At 44.3% G+C, this 18,009-nt stretch overlaps 1 protein-coding gene across 6 annotated transcripts in view; it reads left to right on the forward strand.

Annotated features, from left to right (window-relative positions):
• Window positions 1-18,009, forward strand: part of LOC143940345 (immunoglobulin lambda-1 light chain-like) — an 860,309-nt gene that overhangs the window by 348,734 nt on the left and 493,566 nt on the right. The window lies entirely within an intron of this gene.

Raw genomic sequence — 18,009 nt, forward strand, 5'->3', positions numbered from 1 at the left:
AATATTTTTCCAAGTGATGTCCATGAATAAACTTTACAGGTGTGGACTTCAAATATATAGTGACAATTCGCTTTGTGTCCCCATCCTTGATTGAAAAATTGCTCACCAGATATATTTGACTTCCATGCCACTGGTAGGTCAAAGGCACCTATGCCAAGAAAACTTCTCACCAGAAAATGCTGGCCAGTGACTCCCCTAGTCCAGTAATCCATTTCCCTATATAGATTTACATGGGAAAGCCCTATTTTGAGTCCATTCAAGCTCCTTATTTTAAATGAAGTCCTGATGAAGTGAAACACATTGTTTTTTTTGTGAAAACCATTAAATGAATTTGGACTCTCGTCCTTTGGTCTGGTGCTCCTTCCTTTGGTACATGTTTTATCTGGAAACCTGCTGGGTACCCACTGGAGGGGCGCTCTGTCCGTTGTGAGCAGCCTGTCCTGTTCCAGAGAACTTTCTGAATGTTTTTTCCTCTCACTATGAACTCACATTAAAGTCCCAGCACCTCTTGGATGGATTGTTTCTTCATTGGGATATTTTCCTTTTATAACAGGTTTCCTTTAAATCACTGAATAGAAGTTTTGCTTGTTTTTGCTCAGTTTACCATAGCTGACATTTTTTCTTAAAAGAGAAGTATGTTTTTTTTTTTTTTTTATTCATACTTACCTAGGTGGATGGAGCATCAGACTGATGCTGCATCTGTCCCCCTCCGTCTCTGCACTGAGAACCGAGCCATCGAACACCGCCGATGGCTCAGTTTTCACAGATCCCCGAGAGGAGAGCTGCTGACTATCAGTCAGCAGCTCTCCTCTCTGCTTCACCACGCTCATTGGAGTGCTGTGCAGTGGAGGGGTGGGGAGCGATGGTCTCAGCAGCTTGCTGAGTCTGCCATCAATCAAGACATCTGGTAGATCCAAACTTGGAAGTCAGGATGACGTGCTGCCTCGACTGATGTCAGTGACCTCAGCGGAGAGCGGACTTCAGACAACTCTCCACTGAAAACGGGTCACAGGAGTGCAAAACTTGTGTGACCCAGAGAAGAAGCCCAGCCTAAAAATCTCAGGCTGGGCTTCTCCTTTACCTTGTACACATAGATCGGAGTAAAAAATATTGTAAATCATTTTATGTCCAGTAGGGGTCAGTATTTAAAGGAGGAAAGAAGAATATATCTCACATAATGGCACATATTAATTGTAACCTGTTATTATTTTTGAGATAAATCTTTTGGGTGTTATGAATTACATGTTTTTTTTTAAGTTAAAACTCAATGTGAAAAAATAAAGTAAAATGGAAAGTAAATCCAAAAAGTATGTCAGATAATGTACCTCGATGAATAAAACATTACAACATCAGAGCATGGAGTGCAGAATCTGATAACAACCACACAGACTGCAGTAGGGTTGCCACCTGTCCAGGATTCACCTGGACAGTTCGGGTTTTGAATCATGTGTCCGGGTTTCAGTCCACTTGAAACCTGGACACAATATTCAGGCAGTAATGTAGCTCAGAACAGAGTGGGTGAGGGGGCACTATGCAAACCACATTACTATTCTCCTTGGAGCGCCCAAAGGTGTCCTAGGTCTTTTACAATCCTTTACAGAATGCAAAAAAAAATATTTTTTGCTGTGCGTCACTAAAGTGTTCGGGTTTGGCTTGAAGAAAAAGTGGCGACCCTAGTTACATCTTAGTTTACTGAAATCAGGATTTGATGGAGATGAGATCGTGTGCCCACGTTCAATCTTGCAGAGGGTTCATCGAATCCTCTTTGTCTACAGGGGGGCAAAACATTAGCAATTTCTGCCCATTTTTTGAACTAGTACAAAAGTTATTGTCAAAAAAAGGTTAAAAGAGCCGGACACTGCACTGGAGGACATGTGTCGATTGTAAAAAAAAAAAAAAAATGTATTTGTAAACAAGGCATTTCCCCGTTCTGCCTAGTGACATGACAGGGATATACTGCTCCCTGTCAACTGGAGCAGTGATCGCTGTCATTTCAGTGGAAGCCCATCCCCCTCACAGTTAGAATCACTCCCTAGGACACACTTAACCCCTTTATCGCTCCCTAGTGTTTAACCCCTTCCCTGCCAGTGAAATTTACACAGCAAGCAGTGCATTTTTATAGCACTGATCGCTGTATAAATGACAATGGTCCCAAAATAGTGTCAAAAGTGTCCGATTTGTCTGCCATAATGTTACAGTCATGATAAAAATCGTAGATCACCTCCATTACTAATAAAAAAATAATAATAAAAATGCTATAAATCTATCCCCTATTTTGTAGACGCTATAACACTTGCTCAAACCAATCAATATACGCTTATTGCGATTTTTTTTTATTTTATTTTTTTTTACCAAAAATATGTAGAAGAATACATATCGGCTTAAAATGAAAAAAAAAATGTTTTTTATATATTTTTGGGGATATTTATTATAGCAAAAAGTAAAAAATATTGTTCTTTTTTCAAAATTGTTGCTCTTTTTTTTTTTATAGCGCAAAAAATAAAACCGCAGAGGTGATCAAATACCACCAAAAGAAAGCTCTATTTGTGGGGAAATAAGGACGTTATCTTGTTTGGGTCTAATGACGCATGACAGCACAACTGTCAGTTAAAGTGACACAGCGCTGAATTGCAAAAAGTGCTCTGGTCAGGAAGGGGGTAAATCCTTCCGGGGCTGAAGTGGTTATATTACGGTGTTTGAGAGATGTCCTAAAGTGTTACTAAACCCAAAACAGTAAAATCAGTCTGTATATTTAATAAAACATGCTTGTTATACTCACTGTGGAACCTAAGGGGTTAATCCTCTGCATCTTCTTCCATCGCCCCCTAATCATTTCCAAATAGTACAGGGCTTTGGGGACACTCTGCACATGCTCAGTTTGGTGTGTATTGCTAGAGAGCATTTTCTCTTGGGAGGGTACATGCAATCAGCACAGGGCCAATCAGCACTGTCCAGACAGAGGGTCAGGGGTCTTGCATTATCATTGAAAAGGAAAACAGATGTCACCAGCACACCAAGAATCTCCAGAGTAGGTCCACAGCTTTAATCAGTGATTACGTTGTTACAGCAGATTGCAGTGTTTTAGGGCCACGCAGGACCCCTTCATCAGGGATATGACGGTCACATGCCTGATGAAGGGGTCCTACGTGGCTCCGAAACCTTGCAATCGGCTGTAACGATGTGATCACTGATTAAAGCTCTGGACCTACCCTGAAGATCCTCAGTGTGCTTGTGACATTTGTTTTCCTTGACTTGACACATTTCCAGCCTTTGGTCACTACAGCACCCGTTTATATGCACTGCCATTTCTACAGGCACGTGTCCATTGGGATTAGTACACTGCAGTATCATAGGATAGCCAGAGTGGAATGAAAACTCCTCCTACAACCAGTGCTCTGCTGGACACTGATAGAAGTCACAAGAATGCTCTAACTGCTGATGAGAAAAGGTATTTAACAGTTTATATTTATTAAAATAATTACATTTCCATGTTCTGTGTACAGTGGCAGACCAGATATAGTGAATGCAGGGTCCTGGGTTTAGTAACACTTTAAGCCCTGGTTCATATTGGTGTGATTTGACATGCAAGTTGACAAGTCAAATTGGTGGAAATTGCCAGCAATGGCACCATCCTAATCGGTGCGATGCAAACCCCTTTGCCTACTCAGTAAACTACTCAATCCCCACTGAGACTCCTGGTTGGGATTTACGACTAGCTCACACCTGTGTAACTAAAGTGTTAGACTACCTGCACTCTATATCAGCACAGAAAAGAAGTCACCAACAAACAGGTGGTAGATTAATTAACCATTTACCTCCAAATTACATTTTGGGGAAAAAAAACAATATTTTTTTTATTTTCTGCTTATAAAACCTATCCACTAAATGAAAACATTTTATTTTTTTATGACTTTAGGCCAAAATTTATTCAGCTACATGTTATGGTAAAAAGAAAAATCTCAATAAGTTTAATGAATTTGATTTGCATTCTTCTGCTCCCAATTACTTTGTTTAGATTACTGATTTATTTCCCAGGAAGAGAATCCCCTCTTTACTGAGTCCCTGTCCTGGGTGGAAGCACTGCCAACTTTATTACCAAACCCAGTCTTTGGCCCAGCAAAGGTTCTGGATCTTTTATTTACCTAGAGGTTTAGCACAATATCCTGTTGGGGAGGGCTATTTGACATAGCACCTCCCTACCAACAGACTAGGGTTGCCACCTGTACAGGATTCACCCGGACAGTTCGGGTTTTGAATCATGTGTCCGGGTTTGAGACCACCTGACCCCGAACACATTATTCAGACCAGACTATGGCTTCCTAGCAGGGTTGCTGGCTGCAGTTGTCTAAGCTGAGAGTCTATTACACTCTCTTTCACACTGCCCAAAGTCAGCACTAACAATCCACACCCCCTACACTGACAGGAGAGGGGAAAGGGCTCGATCTGCTCCTCTTCCTCCCATCCATACCCCTCTGTGTCTAACCACATTCCAATCCCTGGCTGTGTGCCTCAGAAAATGAAAGAGGGGGTGGGAAATTTGAAGCCCAGCAGTCGCAGATACATCTGGATGAGAGGTGCTGACTGCCAAGGGGTGAGTGAGCTCACCATCCATCCCTGTCTGTGACTGAAGTCTTCCCCCTTCTCTCTCCTGCCTCTGAGTGAGTACTCTAAGGTGAATCAGAGTTCTCAGAGCACCCCTTACATCAGAGTTCCCATTTACACCAGAGGCCACAGTGTTCCCCCTTACATCAGAGTCCACTCCGTACATCAGAGCTCTCAGTGTACCCCCTTAAATAAGGGTTCCCAGAGCATCCCTTATGTCAGAGTCCCCAAAGTTCTCCCTTACATCAGAGTCTGCAGGGTCCCCCCTAAGACCCCTTTCACACCAGGGCGTTTTGCAGGCGCTATAGCGTTAGAAATAGCGCCTGCAATCCGCCCTAAAGAAGCTGCACCATTGTATGTAGTGTGAAAGCCCGAGGGCTTTCACACTACAGCGGTGTGCTGGCACGACGTCAGAAAAAAGTCCTGCCAGCAGCTTCTTTGGAGCGGTGAAGGAGCTGTGTGTTTACCACTCCTCCACCGCTGCTCCCCATTGAAATCAATGGGGCAGCGGTGAATACCGCCGGCAAAACGCCGCTATTGCGGCGTATTGCCGGCGGTTTTAACCCTTTTGCGGCCGCTAGTGGGGGGTAAAAGCTAACAGACTTCACTATCAAACTATGATTAAGTGCTAAGAGACCGCACATAATACAGCTATGTCAAATTAGGCAGCGGCAGAAGAGCAGTTTAGTGTGGAATTACTGTATACTCATCTTCCCTCCAGCAATACGATGCCCACATGCTCCCTCGCCAACACTGATTCATTCTTTTTCCAAGTTCAAGATCTTCAGCCACCTTGATTGTCCATGACAGAATGACGTAACTCCCATGCATAAGAGTTCATTCATATTGGCAGATTCACAATTGTACACTGAGCTGCGCATGCAGTGCCACCCACCATTGTGACTCATTCAAGAGAATGAAATCATGCCAAAACCATCCTGCAACCATGTGCCATGTATATGGTTGTGGCACGGTGGTGCAGATTTTAGGGGTTAAAACAGGCAGCGAGGAGGTGACATAATGCCTCCTCACCTCCTGTCAAATGCACTCTGAAAAGGGATCCATAGAGGGTCACTCTTTAGGGCTAAGCATGTGTAAATAAGCACTAACTTGCCTTTCTGAGCAGGTACGTCTGGCATGGCTGATTAAAGAACAGAGATCTTTTGTTGGTGCGGGTCAACACTGAAAGAAACAAAACCACAGGAGTTTTTTTTGAATCTTGTCTGATCATTTGCAAAATGAGGCGTGTCTGATCTCAGAGGACATTTAAATCCTCTGTTAGTAATGAGAGATCAGAGTGTCAGAGAGAAGGTCTTCTCCAACATGTTTTGGTCTACTCTCATCCTCGCCATCACCTCTTTCTGTACATGTGAGTAGAGATTGGAGAAGCCCCCTGTGTGTATTATTTCTGGGGGTTACAATTATCATGACAGCAATACAATGACACATGGCACACTTCATATTCTATAAAATAGATCAAATGATATCAACTTCTCATTCTTTACTATTCTTCTTCCGTCAGGTTGCTATGGTCAGTATGTTCTGAATCAACCTTCAGAAATGACGGCAAAACTGGGAGAGACTGTTATATTAACATGTTCAGGGGAGAGTCTTACTAGCAAGCATTATGTTAGATGGTATCAGCAAAAAGGTGGCAGTGCCCCTAGTCTTCTTATTTATAAAGATAAAGAAAAGGCAACAGGGACACCAGACCGCTTCTCTGGAGACAGTTCTAATGATGTGGGCACTCTGACCATCTCTGGAGTTCATGTTGAAGATGAGGCTGATTATTACTGTTCTACTGGAAAAGATAATCCAGTCTGGAACACAGTGATAAACACCAACAGACAAATAGTACAATAACATGCTTGTATAATGAATGCAATCATCCTGAACAAAAGAGTAACACATATCACTGATAGAAAGAACTGCTATATGCAGCTGAACAGAAGGAGATTTCTGTATGAAATGATACCATCAGCATCATTTATAGGCAAAAAACACCAATATAGTAATAAAGGTTCCTTAACACATCAAATATACTCATTACAGTTATGTAGAAAACGAATGATGTCAAATTGTAAGTATTATTTTAAATAATTTACTAGTATAAATTTGAGTAGGTTGTAATTCAGATAAAATACTTCACCTAGGCATTATAGGGTGTATTTATAAAAAAAACATTATATATATATATATATATAGTGGTAGTGAGGTACCCCACCAGTGTTTGGACAGAGGATTCTTAACCAGGCAGGTTGAGGGGCTCCAGTTTATTTGCTTATTTTGGAGGAAACTGGCTTTTTAGTTTCCTCATTGTTTGCTTAAATCCGTTTTGGGATCTGGAGCCCGGGCATTTCATAGCGATCCAGGTGGGATGAAATCCTTAGTCCTGGGTCCAGGTTTTGAGATCCACCAGCATACTGACTGGTCAGGTGTGTGCTGGGCTGTTTGTAGACACCTGACCATGGTTCTGGGCTCCACCCTCCCGAGGATTCCAGGCAAGCAAGGGAGAAGTGTACATGTCTGCACAGGTCGGTCTGTCAGAGCAGACAGAGGGTCCAAGCCTGTGGGCAGGAAAAGAGGGCCGAGGTACTGGGTGTACAGGAACTCTGTTATAGAGCCGAGAGGGCTGAAGCATAAGTCTGAGCAGCAATTCTGCTAAAGAGAGCCAGGTGCCTTGGTATTTTTGGTTTTACTTACATTGTTGCTGTGGAAAGCTGAAACCCCTGTGTGGGCAACTCTTGTTAATGGACATTTTCTTTCTTTAATAAAAGTGGGCCTACAAGCCCTTAAAATGGCATTCCTGGCGTGGACTCAGCTCACTGGTAAGCTCTACCCTTGAGCTAAAACAACCCCGATGTTACAATATCGACCGGTGTTTGGCTTGCACCCTATGCTTATACCATATACAAGACATGGCTTGTCAGCACTGAGAGTTATCAATGTTTTTATTTCTTAGTCCTATACTGGCATTAAAATTGCCCTAATTGTCATGTATCTCACACGTACAGATATGCAGGAAACACTGCAAAATATTTGTTTTTGCCCTAAATGGGTGTTTTTAGAATAGCAGAATAGAGCAACAGTATCTAAACGGTGTATCTCACAGATATGAAGTAAATGCTATTCCAAAAAAAATATTTTTGCCCTAAATTATTTTTTGGGGAATAGAAGAATAAAACAACAGTATCTAAAGTATTTATCTCACACATACAGATATGTAGGAAACACTGCAAAATATCTGTTTTTTCCATAAATGGGTGTTTTTAGAATAGCAGTATCTAAACGGTGTATCTCACATGTACAGATATGCAGAAAATGCACCAAAAAAAATAATTTTGCCCTAAATTATTATTTTTTTGAATAGCACAATAGAAGAACAGTATCTAAAGTCTGTATCTCACACGTACAGATATGCAGGAAACACTGTAAAAAAATGTGGGCTTTTTTCTAAATGGGGGGCTTTTAGAATAGCAGAATAGAGCAACAGTATCTAAACGGTGTATCTTACAGTAACATATGCAGTGCTGGTGCACTGAGCTTGCATAAAATGCCCGCGGGCGCCAACCTAACTAACAGATGGATAAAAGTTATATTTTCTCTGGCACTGGGCTCAGGGCAGTGTAAAAAGATTGTGCACTGCACCCACACAACAAAATCAAGGTAGATCACTGTGTAATTAGATTTCTGAAGCAGGACTCCTATCTAATTCTCTCCCTCAAAGCAGCAGCAGCAACCTTACCCAACACAATCTAAAGCAGAGTGACATGCTGTGCTATGTGCCTCTAGCTTATATAGAGGCTGGGTCACATGCTACACTGGTTAGTCACAGCCATGCCATTAGTAGGCATGGCTGTGATGGCTTCTAAGGGCACACAAGTTAAATGAATGCCAATTGGCTGCCCTGCAGATGTTAAAAAAGCGCCATTACATTACCGAACCCGAACATACAGTAAATTGTTCGGGTTTGGGTCCGGGACCCAAAAACCCAAAAGTCTGGTACAAACCCAAACTTTACAGTTTGGGTTCGCTCAACCCTACTCATGGACTCATGGTATCTTCTCTCAAAGGTAACTTGCAACTACCCCTACCTACACTTGTTGAATGCAATCAGATACCTGCTAACAGGGAAGAAATCCCTACTCCAGCAGCTACTTTCCACCACTCTCATCTAAAGGTAATAGCAAATGAGATACCGCCGCTTGACAAACATGCTCAGATATTTCTTCTGTTAGGAAGAGACATTCTAAAAATTCACAATGTACACAGACAAGTCAGTAGACAACCAGATTCCCCATTTGCCCAGCGTATGGATCTAGGGTGGGTCATCATAGGCAATGTCTGTATAGGCAAAATGAAGAGACCTACCAACATTTCGTCATTCAAGACAAATGTTCTGCCAAATGGCTGAAACACTTACTTTGAGCCATGCCCACATCACTACTGGGTGAAAGAGAAGATAGCCAGCCACGAATGGCAACATGGTAGCTCAGGTAACACAAGCCCTTTCTTCTGTCACGATGACGACTTCGGCTCTACAATGTTTAATGCAACCAGTGAAGATGACACACTGGCTCCTTCAGTGGAAGACAAAGAGTTCATCAAGATAATGGACAATGAGTTCTTTCAAGACGACTCCAATAACTGGGTAGCACCCCTACATTTTCGTCTCCCAAGATAGAGATTGCCCAACAACTTACAGCAGGCCATCAGTAGATTCTCCCCCTTAAAGCGAAACTTAAGCAGGAAACCAGAGATGCAAAGACACTTTGTGGACTTCATGCAAAATATATTTGACAGAGATCATGCAGAGCCTGCACCCCAACTAAAGGAGGGAGAAGAATGCTGGTACCTTCCATCCTTTGGCATGTATCACCCACACAAACCAGACCAAATCAGAGTTGTCTTTGATTTCAGTGCTCAGCACGAAGGTGTTTTTCTCAACAACGTGCTCCTTACAGGGCCCAACTTGAATAACAGCTTAATAGGAGTCTTGATTCGCTTCAGACAAGAGCCTGTAGCAGTAATGGCAGACATTCAACAGATGTTTCACGCCTTCATTGTCAGAGAAGACAACAGAAACGACAACAGAAACTACCTCAGGTTTCTATGGCACGAAGACAATGACATCAGCAAGGAAGTTATAGACTATCGAATGAAGGTACATATCTTCGGTAACAGTCCTTCCCCTGCAGTGGCAACTTACGGGCTAAGGAGAACAGTTCAGACTGGAGAAGAAGAATATGGATCTGATGCTCATCAATTTGTTGAAAGAAACTTCTATGTTGACGACGCACTCAAGTCTTTTCCATCCGCTAAAGAAGCGAATTAAATCCTCACCAGAACAAAGGAGATGCTGGCTAGAGAAGGCCTTGCAGTTCGCCCGGCGGTCAGTTTGCGGCGAACTTTGCTCGTTCGCGATTCGCCAAACCGGAGGACTTCTGTTGCTGTTTGCGGCGGACATATTTGTTTACATTGTGAAGAACTTTGACCCATGACACATCCATCATGGGGTACAGGACTGCCAATTGAGACATGTCAGCACATGGACATACCCCCTACCTTATAAATAGACCTGATCTGGTGGCCATTTTACATTCTGTCTTTTGTCAGTGTAGGGAAAGGATGCTGTGTGGAGCAGGGACAGTCAGTGTAATCACTAGCTATTACTATTAGGTCCACAAAAGTCCTTTTAAGGACTGGTATAGGTGTACAGTATATAGGGTTGTAATACACGCATAATATACTTTCTTTCAAATATAGAAAGCATATTATAGTGCACTGCTGTGCTGCTGAGTGCTGACCGATTCTGCAGCTGTCTTTTCTCAGTGTAGGGAGGGACAGTTTGGTGTTTGGAGCAGGGACAGTCTGCAATTCACTAGCTACTAGGTCCACAAAGGTCCTTTAAAGAACTGGTATAGGTGTACAGTATATAGGGTTGTAATGAACCTATAATATACTTTCTTTTAAATATAGAAAGCATATTATAGTGCACTGCTGTGCTGCTGAGTGCTGGCCGATTCTGCAGCTGTCTTTTCTCAGTGTAGGGAGGGACAGTTTGGTGTTTGGAGCAGGGACAGTCTGCAATTCATTAGCTACTAGGTCCACAAAGGTTCTTTTAAGGACTGGTATAGGTGTACAGTATATAGGGTTGTAATACACGTATAATATACTTTCTTTCAAATATAGAAAGCATATTATAGTGCACTGCATGCAGTGCTGCTGGCCGATTCTGCACCTGTCGTTTCTCAGTGTAGGGACAGTTTGGTGTTTGGAGCAGGGACAGTCTGCAATTCACTAGCTACTAGCTAGCTACAATTAGGTCCACAAAGGTCCTTTTAAGGACTGTTATAGGTGTACTATTTGGTGTGCAGTATATAGGGGTGTAATACACGTATAAAATACTTTCAAATATAGAAAGTATAGTGCATTTCCAATGTGCAGCATTGTGACTGCTGAGCGGTTCTGCAGCGATACTACAAAGAGTGACACACGCAATTAGAAAAATTTATTATAATTAGTGTGATAGACCAGTGGAACCCCAAAATGTCAGATTGAAGCGGGTTGTTATATACCTTCTTCCACATACATACTGAACTTCTCTAGAGACTTTTGTCACAGGGTCATTTAAAATATGACCAGCAGAGGAAGAGGCAGGCCCTTCCACAGGGGTGGTAGGTGTAGGGCTGGAGCAACAGGCTTGAGCCAAAGTGGGAAATTGCAGAAGGTGCATTCGATTACATCAAAGGACGCACCAGACTTGGTTGAATGGCTCACTCAGCCTTACTTTTCTGCGCCCTCCTCATCCTCTCGATCTGCACCCCTTTCACTCTCTGCTGTGTGCACCCCCAAAGACATTACCACCAACACCACCACCACCATATACCCTCCGCTTGAGTCACAGGAATTATTTTCCAATCCATCGCAAGACATTGCCAATGCTCAGCCATTATTGGCATTGGATCAGGAAGAGGAGGTAGCAACAACCGCCACTCAGCAGTCTGACGACAGTACCCAGATCAGCCCAAGGAGGTTGGTCCCCGGTGTTGCTGCCTATTCCGAGATCTCTAATTATAGTGGTGGGGAAGGTGACATCGATGATGACGTGTCTGAGAGGAAGAGGAGGGGAGTTCAGAGGGAGATATGGACCAGCAGATAGGGAGGAGAAGCAGGCGAAACTTACATTGCACAGGAGGGACAAACCAGACTGCTAATGTATCAGGAGCGAGGCATCAACCATGTACGGTCACATCTGACGCTCCCAGGATGCCGGCATATGGCTCCACAGTGTGGGCTTTTTTTAACGTGTCCGCTGCTGACAATAGTGTTGCCATCTGCAGCCTTTGCAGTCAACGCATAAGTCGTGGTAAGCCCAACACTCACCTAGGGACGACCTCCTTAAGAAGGCACATGAGCTGCCATCACGAACCCAGTGGGAGCAACGGAACCCACAAAGCCACACTCCAGGCTCTCACCATCCAGCTTCTTCTACTTCTCCTTCTCCTCTCTCCTCACAATTGTCCTCCACTCCACCTTCCATCACGCCAAGCTCACGTTTTTCTGCAAAAAGGCAGGCTTCCATGGGCCAAATGTTCAAGCGTAAAAAAATGATGATGCCGGAATAACCCTCTTGCCCAACGGTTGACTGCTGGCTTGTCAGAACTGATAGTCTGCTAACTACTGCCATATAAACTGGTGGACTCAGAGGCCTTTCGAAAATTTGTGGCCATTGGAACACCACAATGGAAGGTCCCAGGAAGGAAGTATTTCTCAGAGAAGGGCATCCCAGAGCTATACGGCCATGTTCAGTGGCAAGTGAATGTATCTCTGGCACACAGTGTCGGTGCCAAGATACATCTGACCACAGGCACGTGGTTTAGCAAACACGGGCAGGGAAGGTATATAACTTTTACTGTCCACTGGGTGAACCTTCTGATGGCCGTCAAGCATGTAACCCGTGGCACCCGTGTAGATTTGGTTTTACCGCCACGGTTTGCATACAGGCCTGGCTCTTCTTCTCCTCCTCCTACTCCATTCTCCCTCTCCTCCTCGGCTGACTCCTCCTTTTCCGCTGCTAGCGTCTCTTCCGCTGCACCTCCCAAGATCCCCAGAACCTATTTGACATGCCAGGTGAGAAGTGTGCTGCGTCTGTTGTGCCTGGAAGCCAAGAGCCACATTAGCCCTGCACTCCTTTCAGCTTTGCGTTCACAGGCAGATCAGTGGCTAACACCGCTCAGTTTGACAGTTGGTAAAGTGGTGTGTGACAATGGTGCCAATCTGCTTAGCGCATTGAAACAGGGCAAAATTAAACACACACGTGCCATGCATGGCACATGTCTTAAACTTGGTCATGCAGTGATTCGTTGTAAAATACCCTGGGGTCCAGGGCATCTTGCGGCAGGCAAGGAAATCTCGGCCCATTTCAGAATATCTTACACGGCCATGGCTCGCCTTGCTGACATTCAGCGGCGACACAATCTGCCAGTCAGACGTCTTATTTGCGATTGCCCAACGCGATGGAACTCAACCTTCTATATGCTTGATAGGCTGCTCCAGCAGAAACGTGCAGTTAACGACTACCTGTACGAACTCTGTGGCAGAACAGGTTCTGGGAGCTTGGTTTTTTTCACCGCGCCAGTGGCTGCTCATGTGTGATGCATGAAGACTTCTGCGGCCATTTGATGAGATCACCAAACTGGTCAGTCGCAGCCATGGCGCCATCAATGACATCGTACCTTATGCCTTCTTTATGGAGCGTGCATTGCGTGCAGTGCATTGATCAAGCCGTGGAGGAGCAGGAGCAGGAAGATGAGGAAGTTGCAATGCTGGATGAATTCCCAGGGGGGACTACTCTATCTGAGACAAGTCAACAAAAGGAGTCTGAAGAGGAGTCAGAGGAGAATAGTGCCGGGGCGGATGAGGAGGAGCAAGAAGAGCATGCTTTAAACCTTTCTGGGATCCCTGTTGTTGTCCATGGATGGGGAGAGGAGAACGAGGAGGACGACGTTATCCTGGATGATGAGCAGGAGCTAGGCCACCACACTGCTTTAGTGCAAATGGGGGCCTTCATGCTCCAGTGTTTTAACAGGGGCCCCTGTATAAAAATCATAAAGGTCAAGGACCAGTACTGGGTGGCAATGTACTTAGACCCCTGGTACAAACACAAAATGGCAGAAATGTTATCAGAGATGGCTGTCAGAATGGAGCACTTACAGGCCTTGCTTAGAGAAATGCTGCATTCTGCTTTTGCGTGCACTGGCAGAGGAGGAATTCCCACTCCCAGAGAAAGAGTTGCGGGTACCAATCCAACAGCGCCTGCAAGAAGAGGGCGGTTTGAAGATGTGTTGGTCACTTCTGATATGAGATCATTCTTTCAGCCAACCCATCGACAGGTGTCATCTGTATCCAGCATCAGGGAACGCCTAGGCCGACAGGTGTCCAACTACATCAGGTTAGCGGTGATGAACCCCTGGACTACTAGGTGGGCAGGCTTGACCTCTGGACAGAGCTTGCCCAATTTGTAAGGGAACTATTGGCTTGCCCCCATTCAGTGTCCTGTCCGAAAGGACGTTCAGCGCAGCAAGGGGGATTGTGACTGATGAGCACACTCGCCTAGCGCATGACAGTGTTGACTACCTCACAGTTATAATAATGAATGAGGCATGGATCTCGGAGGAATTCAACACATGTGACCAGTAGACCATGTATATGCATAACTCTATAAACGATTTATATAATCTAGCACACGGACCTTTTTTCTACCTTTGGCTCACTTCCTTGTACAAAAAAAGCATGCCATACTATATGCCCTTACCCTCCTGTTTGAAGAGGTTGAGCGGTGTCATATTTTTGGGTCCCACAGCGAGTTGCTGGTATCAGTGCTGGAGTCAGTGCTCTCTATCTCGGTGCCGGTGTGGTGTCAGTGCTCTCTATCACGGTGCTGGTGTCAATGCTCTCTATCATGGTGCTGGTGTGGTGTCAGTGCTCTCTATCACGGTGCTGGTGTCGGTGCTCTCTCTCTATCTCAGTGCTGGTGTCAGTGCTCTCTCTCTATCTTGGTGCTGGTGTGGTGTCAGTGCTCTCTATCTCAGTGCTGGTGTGGTCTCAGTGCTCTCTATCATGGTGCTGGTGTCAGTGCTCTCTATCTCAGTGCTGGTGTCAGTGCTCTCTATCACAGTGCTGGTGTCAGTGCTCTCTATCTCGGTGCTGGTGTCAGTGCTCTCTATCTCGGTGCTGGTGTCAGTGCTCTCTATCTCTGTGCTGGTGTCAGTGCTCTCTATCTCGGTGCTGGTGTCAGTGCTCTCTATCACTGTGATGGTGTCAGTGCTCTCTATCATGGTGCTGGTGTCAGTGCTCTCTATTATGGTGCAGGTGTCAGTGCTCTCTATCTCGGTGCTGGTGTCCTTGCCTCTCCTCTATGGCTTTCATGCGCTCCTGAATTGTCAAAATTTCACCGATTAAAAAAGAATGCTTGTCATTGACAATCCCAGATTCACTTAATACTTTTGTTATGTCAGTGTCCATGTTGTGGGACTATGTGTGCATAGCTAGTAAGTATTTTGTGGCTGAAAATATGACCTGGAGGTTTTTAAGGTTCGCCTGCCATTAAAGTCAACGGGGTCTGCCGCGAACTTTGCGGCTTCCGTCGGAAGTTCGTCCAATATAATGCTGGCTACAGCAAACCTTAGACTGCACAAGATTATATCAAACAGCCAGGAACTTATGAGTGCTTTTCACTCTGAGGACTATGCCACCAGTCTAAAAAACCTTTATTTGGGTACAGATGTGCCTCCTGTACAGCGAAGTCTGGGTTTGTTGTGGAACATCAAACAAGACACATTCACCCTCCAAGTCTCAACTTGTGACAAACCCTTCACTAAGAGAGGAGTCCTGTCGGTGGTGAATAACATCTTTGATCCACTCGGTTTCCTTGCTCCAGTTACCATTCAAGGTAAAATTCTGCTAAGACAGATATCTAATGAGAACGTAGACTGGGATACTCCCTTACCTAATGAGAATCATTACGAGTCAAGTGGGAAAGGTGGAGACATTCTTCGAAGTCACTAGAAAAACGTCATATTTCCCGTTGCTATGTTCCAGGTTCAACTGTTTACAGGAGATAACTTCATATTTTCTCTGATGCATCAGTTGAAGCTATTGCTACAGTAGCTTATTTGAAGACCTCTGACATGAATGCAGAATCACCTTGTAGTTTTGTCCTAGGCAAAGCAAAACTCACTCCCAAACCTGCACATACCATACCAAGACTTAAACTTGCAGCCGTGCTAGCAGTAGAAATTGCCGAAGTCATATGAAGTGAAATGGACACTAGAATCGATTCCTTCACCTTGTTTGGTTAAGATGATGTCAAGCATGTGTGGCAGCAACCAGGTGAGGAGTATGAAGACAAGTGTGTCTTGCATACAAGTATGGTGGTGGGAGTGTCATGGTCTGGGGCTGCATGAGTGCTGTCGACACTGGGGAGTTCATTGAGGGAACCATGAATACCAATATGTACTGTGACATGCTGAAGCAGAGCATGATTCCCTCCCTTTGGAGACTGGGCTAGCATCAGACATCAATGGACTAAAAGCTGTTGATGGGAAAATGGATGGAGCCAACTACAGGGGAATCTTAGAGGAAAACCTATTAGAGCCTGCAAAAGACTCGAGACTGGGATGGAGATTCACCATCCAGTAGGACAAAGACCCTAAACATACAGCCAGAGCTACAATGGATTGGTTTAGATAAAAGCATATTCACGTGTTAGAATGGCCCAGTAAAAGTGCAGACCTAAATCCAATTGAGAATCTGTGACAAGACTTGAAAATTGCTGTCTACAGATGCTCTCCATCCAATCTGACTGAGCTTGAGCTATTTTGCAAAGAAGAATGGGCCAAAAACTTCATTCTCTAGATGTGTAAAGCTGGTAGAGACATCCCCAAACAGACTTGCAGCTGTAATTGCAGCAAAAGGTGGTTCTACAAAGTGTTGATTCGGGGGGCTGAATACAAACACACCTCACACTTTTCACAAATTTATTTGTAAAAAATTGTGAAAACCATTTATCATTTTCCTTCCACTTCACAATTATGTGCCACTTTGTGTTGGTCTATCACATAAAATCCCCAAAAAATACATTTATGTTTTTGGCTGTAACATGACAAAATGTGGAAAATTTCAAGGGATGTGAATACTTTTTCAAGGCTCGAGCCAAACAACACCATGGGCCACAGTCCTGTAATATGACAATAATATCATTAGAACAAATCTTCAACCTTTATCATTAACCTCTTCCCGCCGACCTAAAACATATATGTGGCCTCTTGGTGGGTGGGCTTTAACACTGAGTGACCACATATGTGTGACCCTAGGTAAACACTGAATATGTAGATGGACCCGGCAGCACTGTAATCTGTGTAGCATATTTATTGGTTAATGAGAGCAGGGCCATCTTTAGGTAGGGCAAAAGGGGCAGCTGCCCTGGGCCCTGTCATTGTTGTGGGGCCCAAAGCAGCTGCCTCATACTTGCCAACTATCCCAGTTTAAATTCCCTTGCCCCTTGAAGTTTTAGTCTCTAGCTTTGTCCTGATAGCTCAGTGTAAAGTGCTGCTATTAATGCTGTCCAGCTCTGCCTTATTGTTGTGTACAGATGACTCACCTGCAGACCCTGTGTTTACATGTAAATAACCAACATTCATATGTAAATAGCTGCATCTGTGGGCATAGATATGTAAATAAAGGTGGCATTCATATGTATATCATGCTCCCTGCAGTGAGGAGATGATGTGCTGTAACCTCTAGCAACCATTCAGTGAGCACTATTACTGTATAATAATCTCTAGCAACCAATCAACAAGCAGAAATCATGTGCTGTAACATCTAGCAACTAATCAGTGAGCCGTAATGTGTGATGTAACCTCTAGCAACCAGTCAGTAAAGGTAATGATACACTGTAACCTCTGGCAACCAATCACAATCGCTTCCTGATCTGATGCAGTAAACTGCTTTTAAGTCTAGCTGCTATTTTATTGTATGTCTCAGAGCAGGTGGAGAGCGAAACTGTATGGGGGGGGGGGGGGGGGGGCCCAAGAAAACGTTTGCCCAGGGTCCAATCACTATTAAAGACGGCCCTGCATGAGAGTGACGAAGCAAAAAAGCTGACAGATTTTTGGTGAGAACCTTAAAAAGCATTCTCCCAGCACAGTAACGGATGGGTACCATTAAACAAGTATGCATCGGGAGCTGTCAGATCATGTGACTGCCAATCACAGCAGTCACATGATCAGAATAACCGCCTCCACCTATCGAGATTTAGACCCTCTTAAAATGTCGGAAGACAGCAGCAGGAAGGGGGTAAAAAACAGTCCTAACTCCATTCTGTGACTTTACCTAAGGTGAGAT

The sequence above is a fragment of the Lithobates pipiens genome, unplaced genomic scaffold, assembly GCF_037356315.1.
Source record: "Lithobates pipiens isolate NorthernLeopardFrog02 unplaced genomic scaffold, aLitPip1_a1.2 Scaffold_3, whole genome shotgun sequence".
Lineage (NCBI taxonomy): Eukaryota > Metazoa > Chordata > Amphibia > Anura > Ranidae > Lithobates > Lithobates pipiens.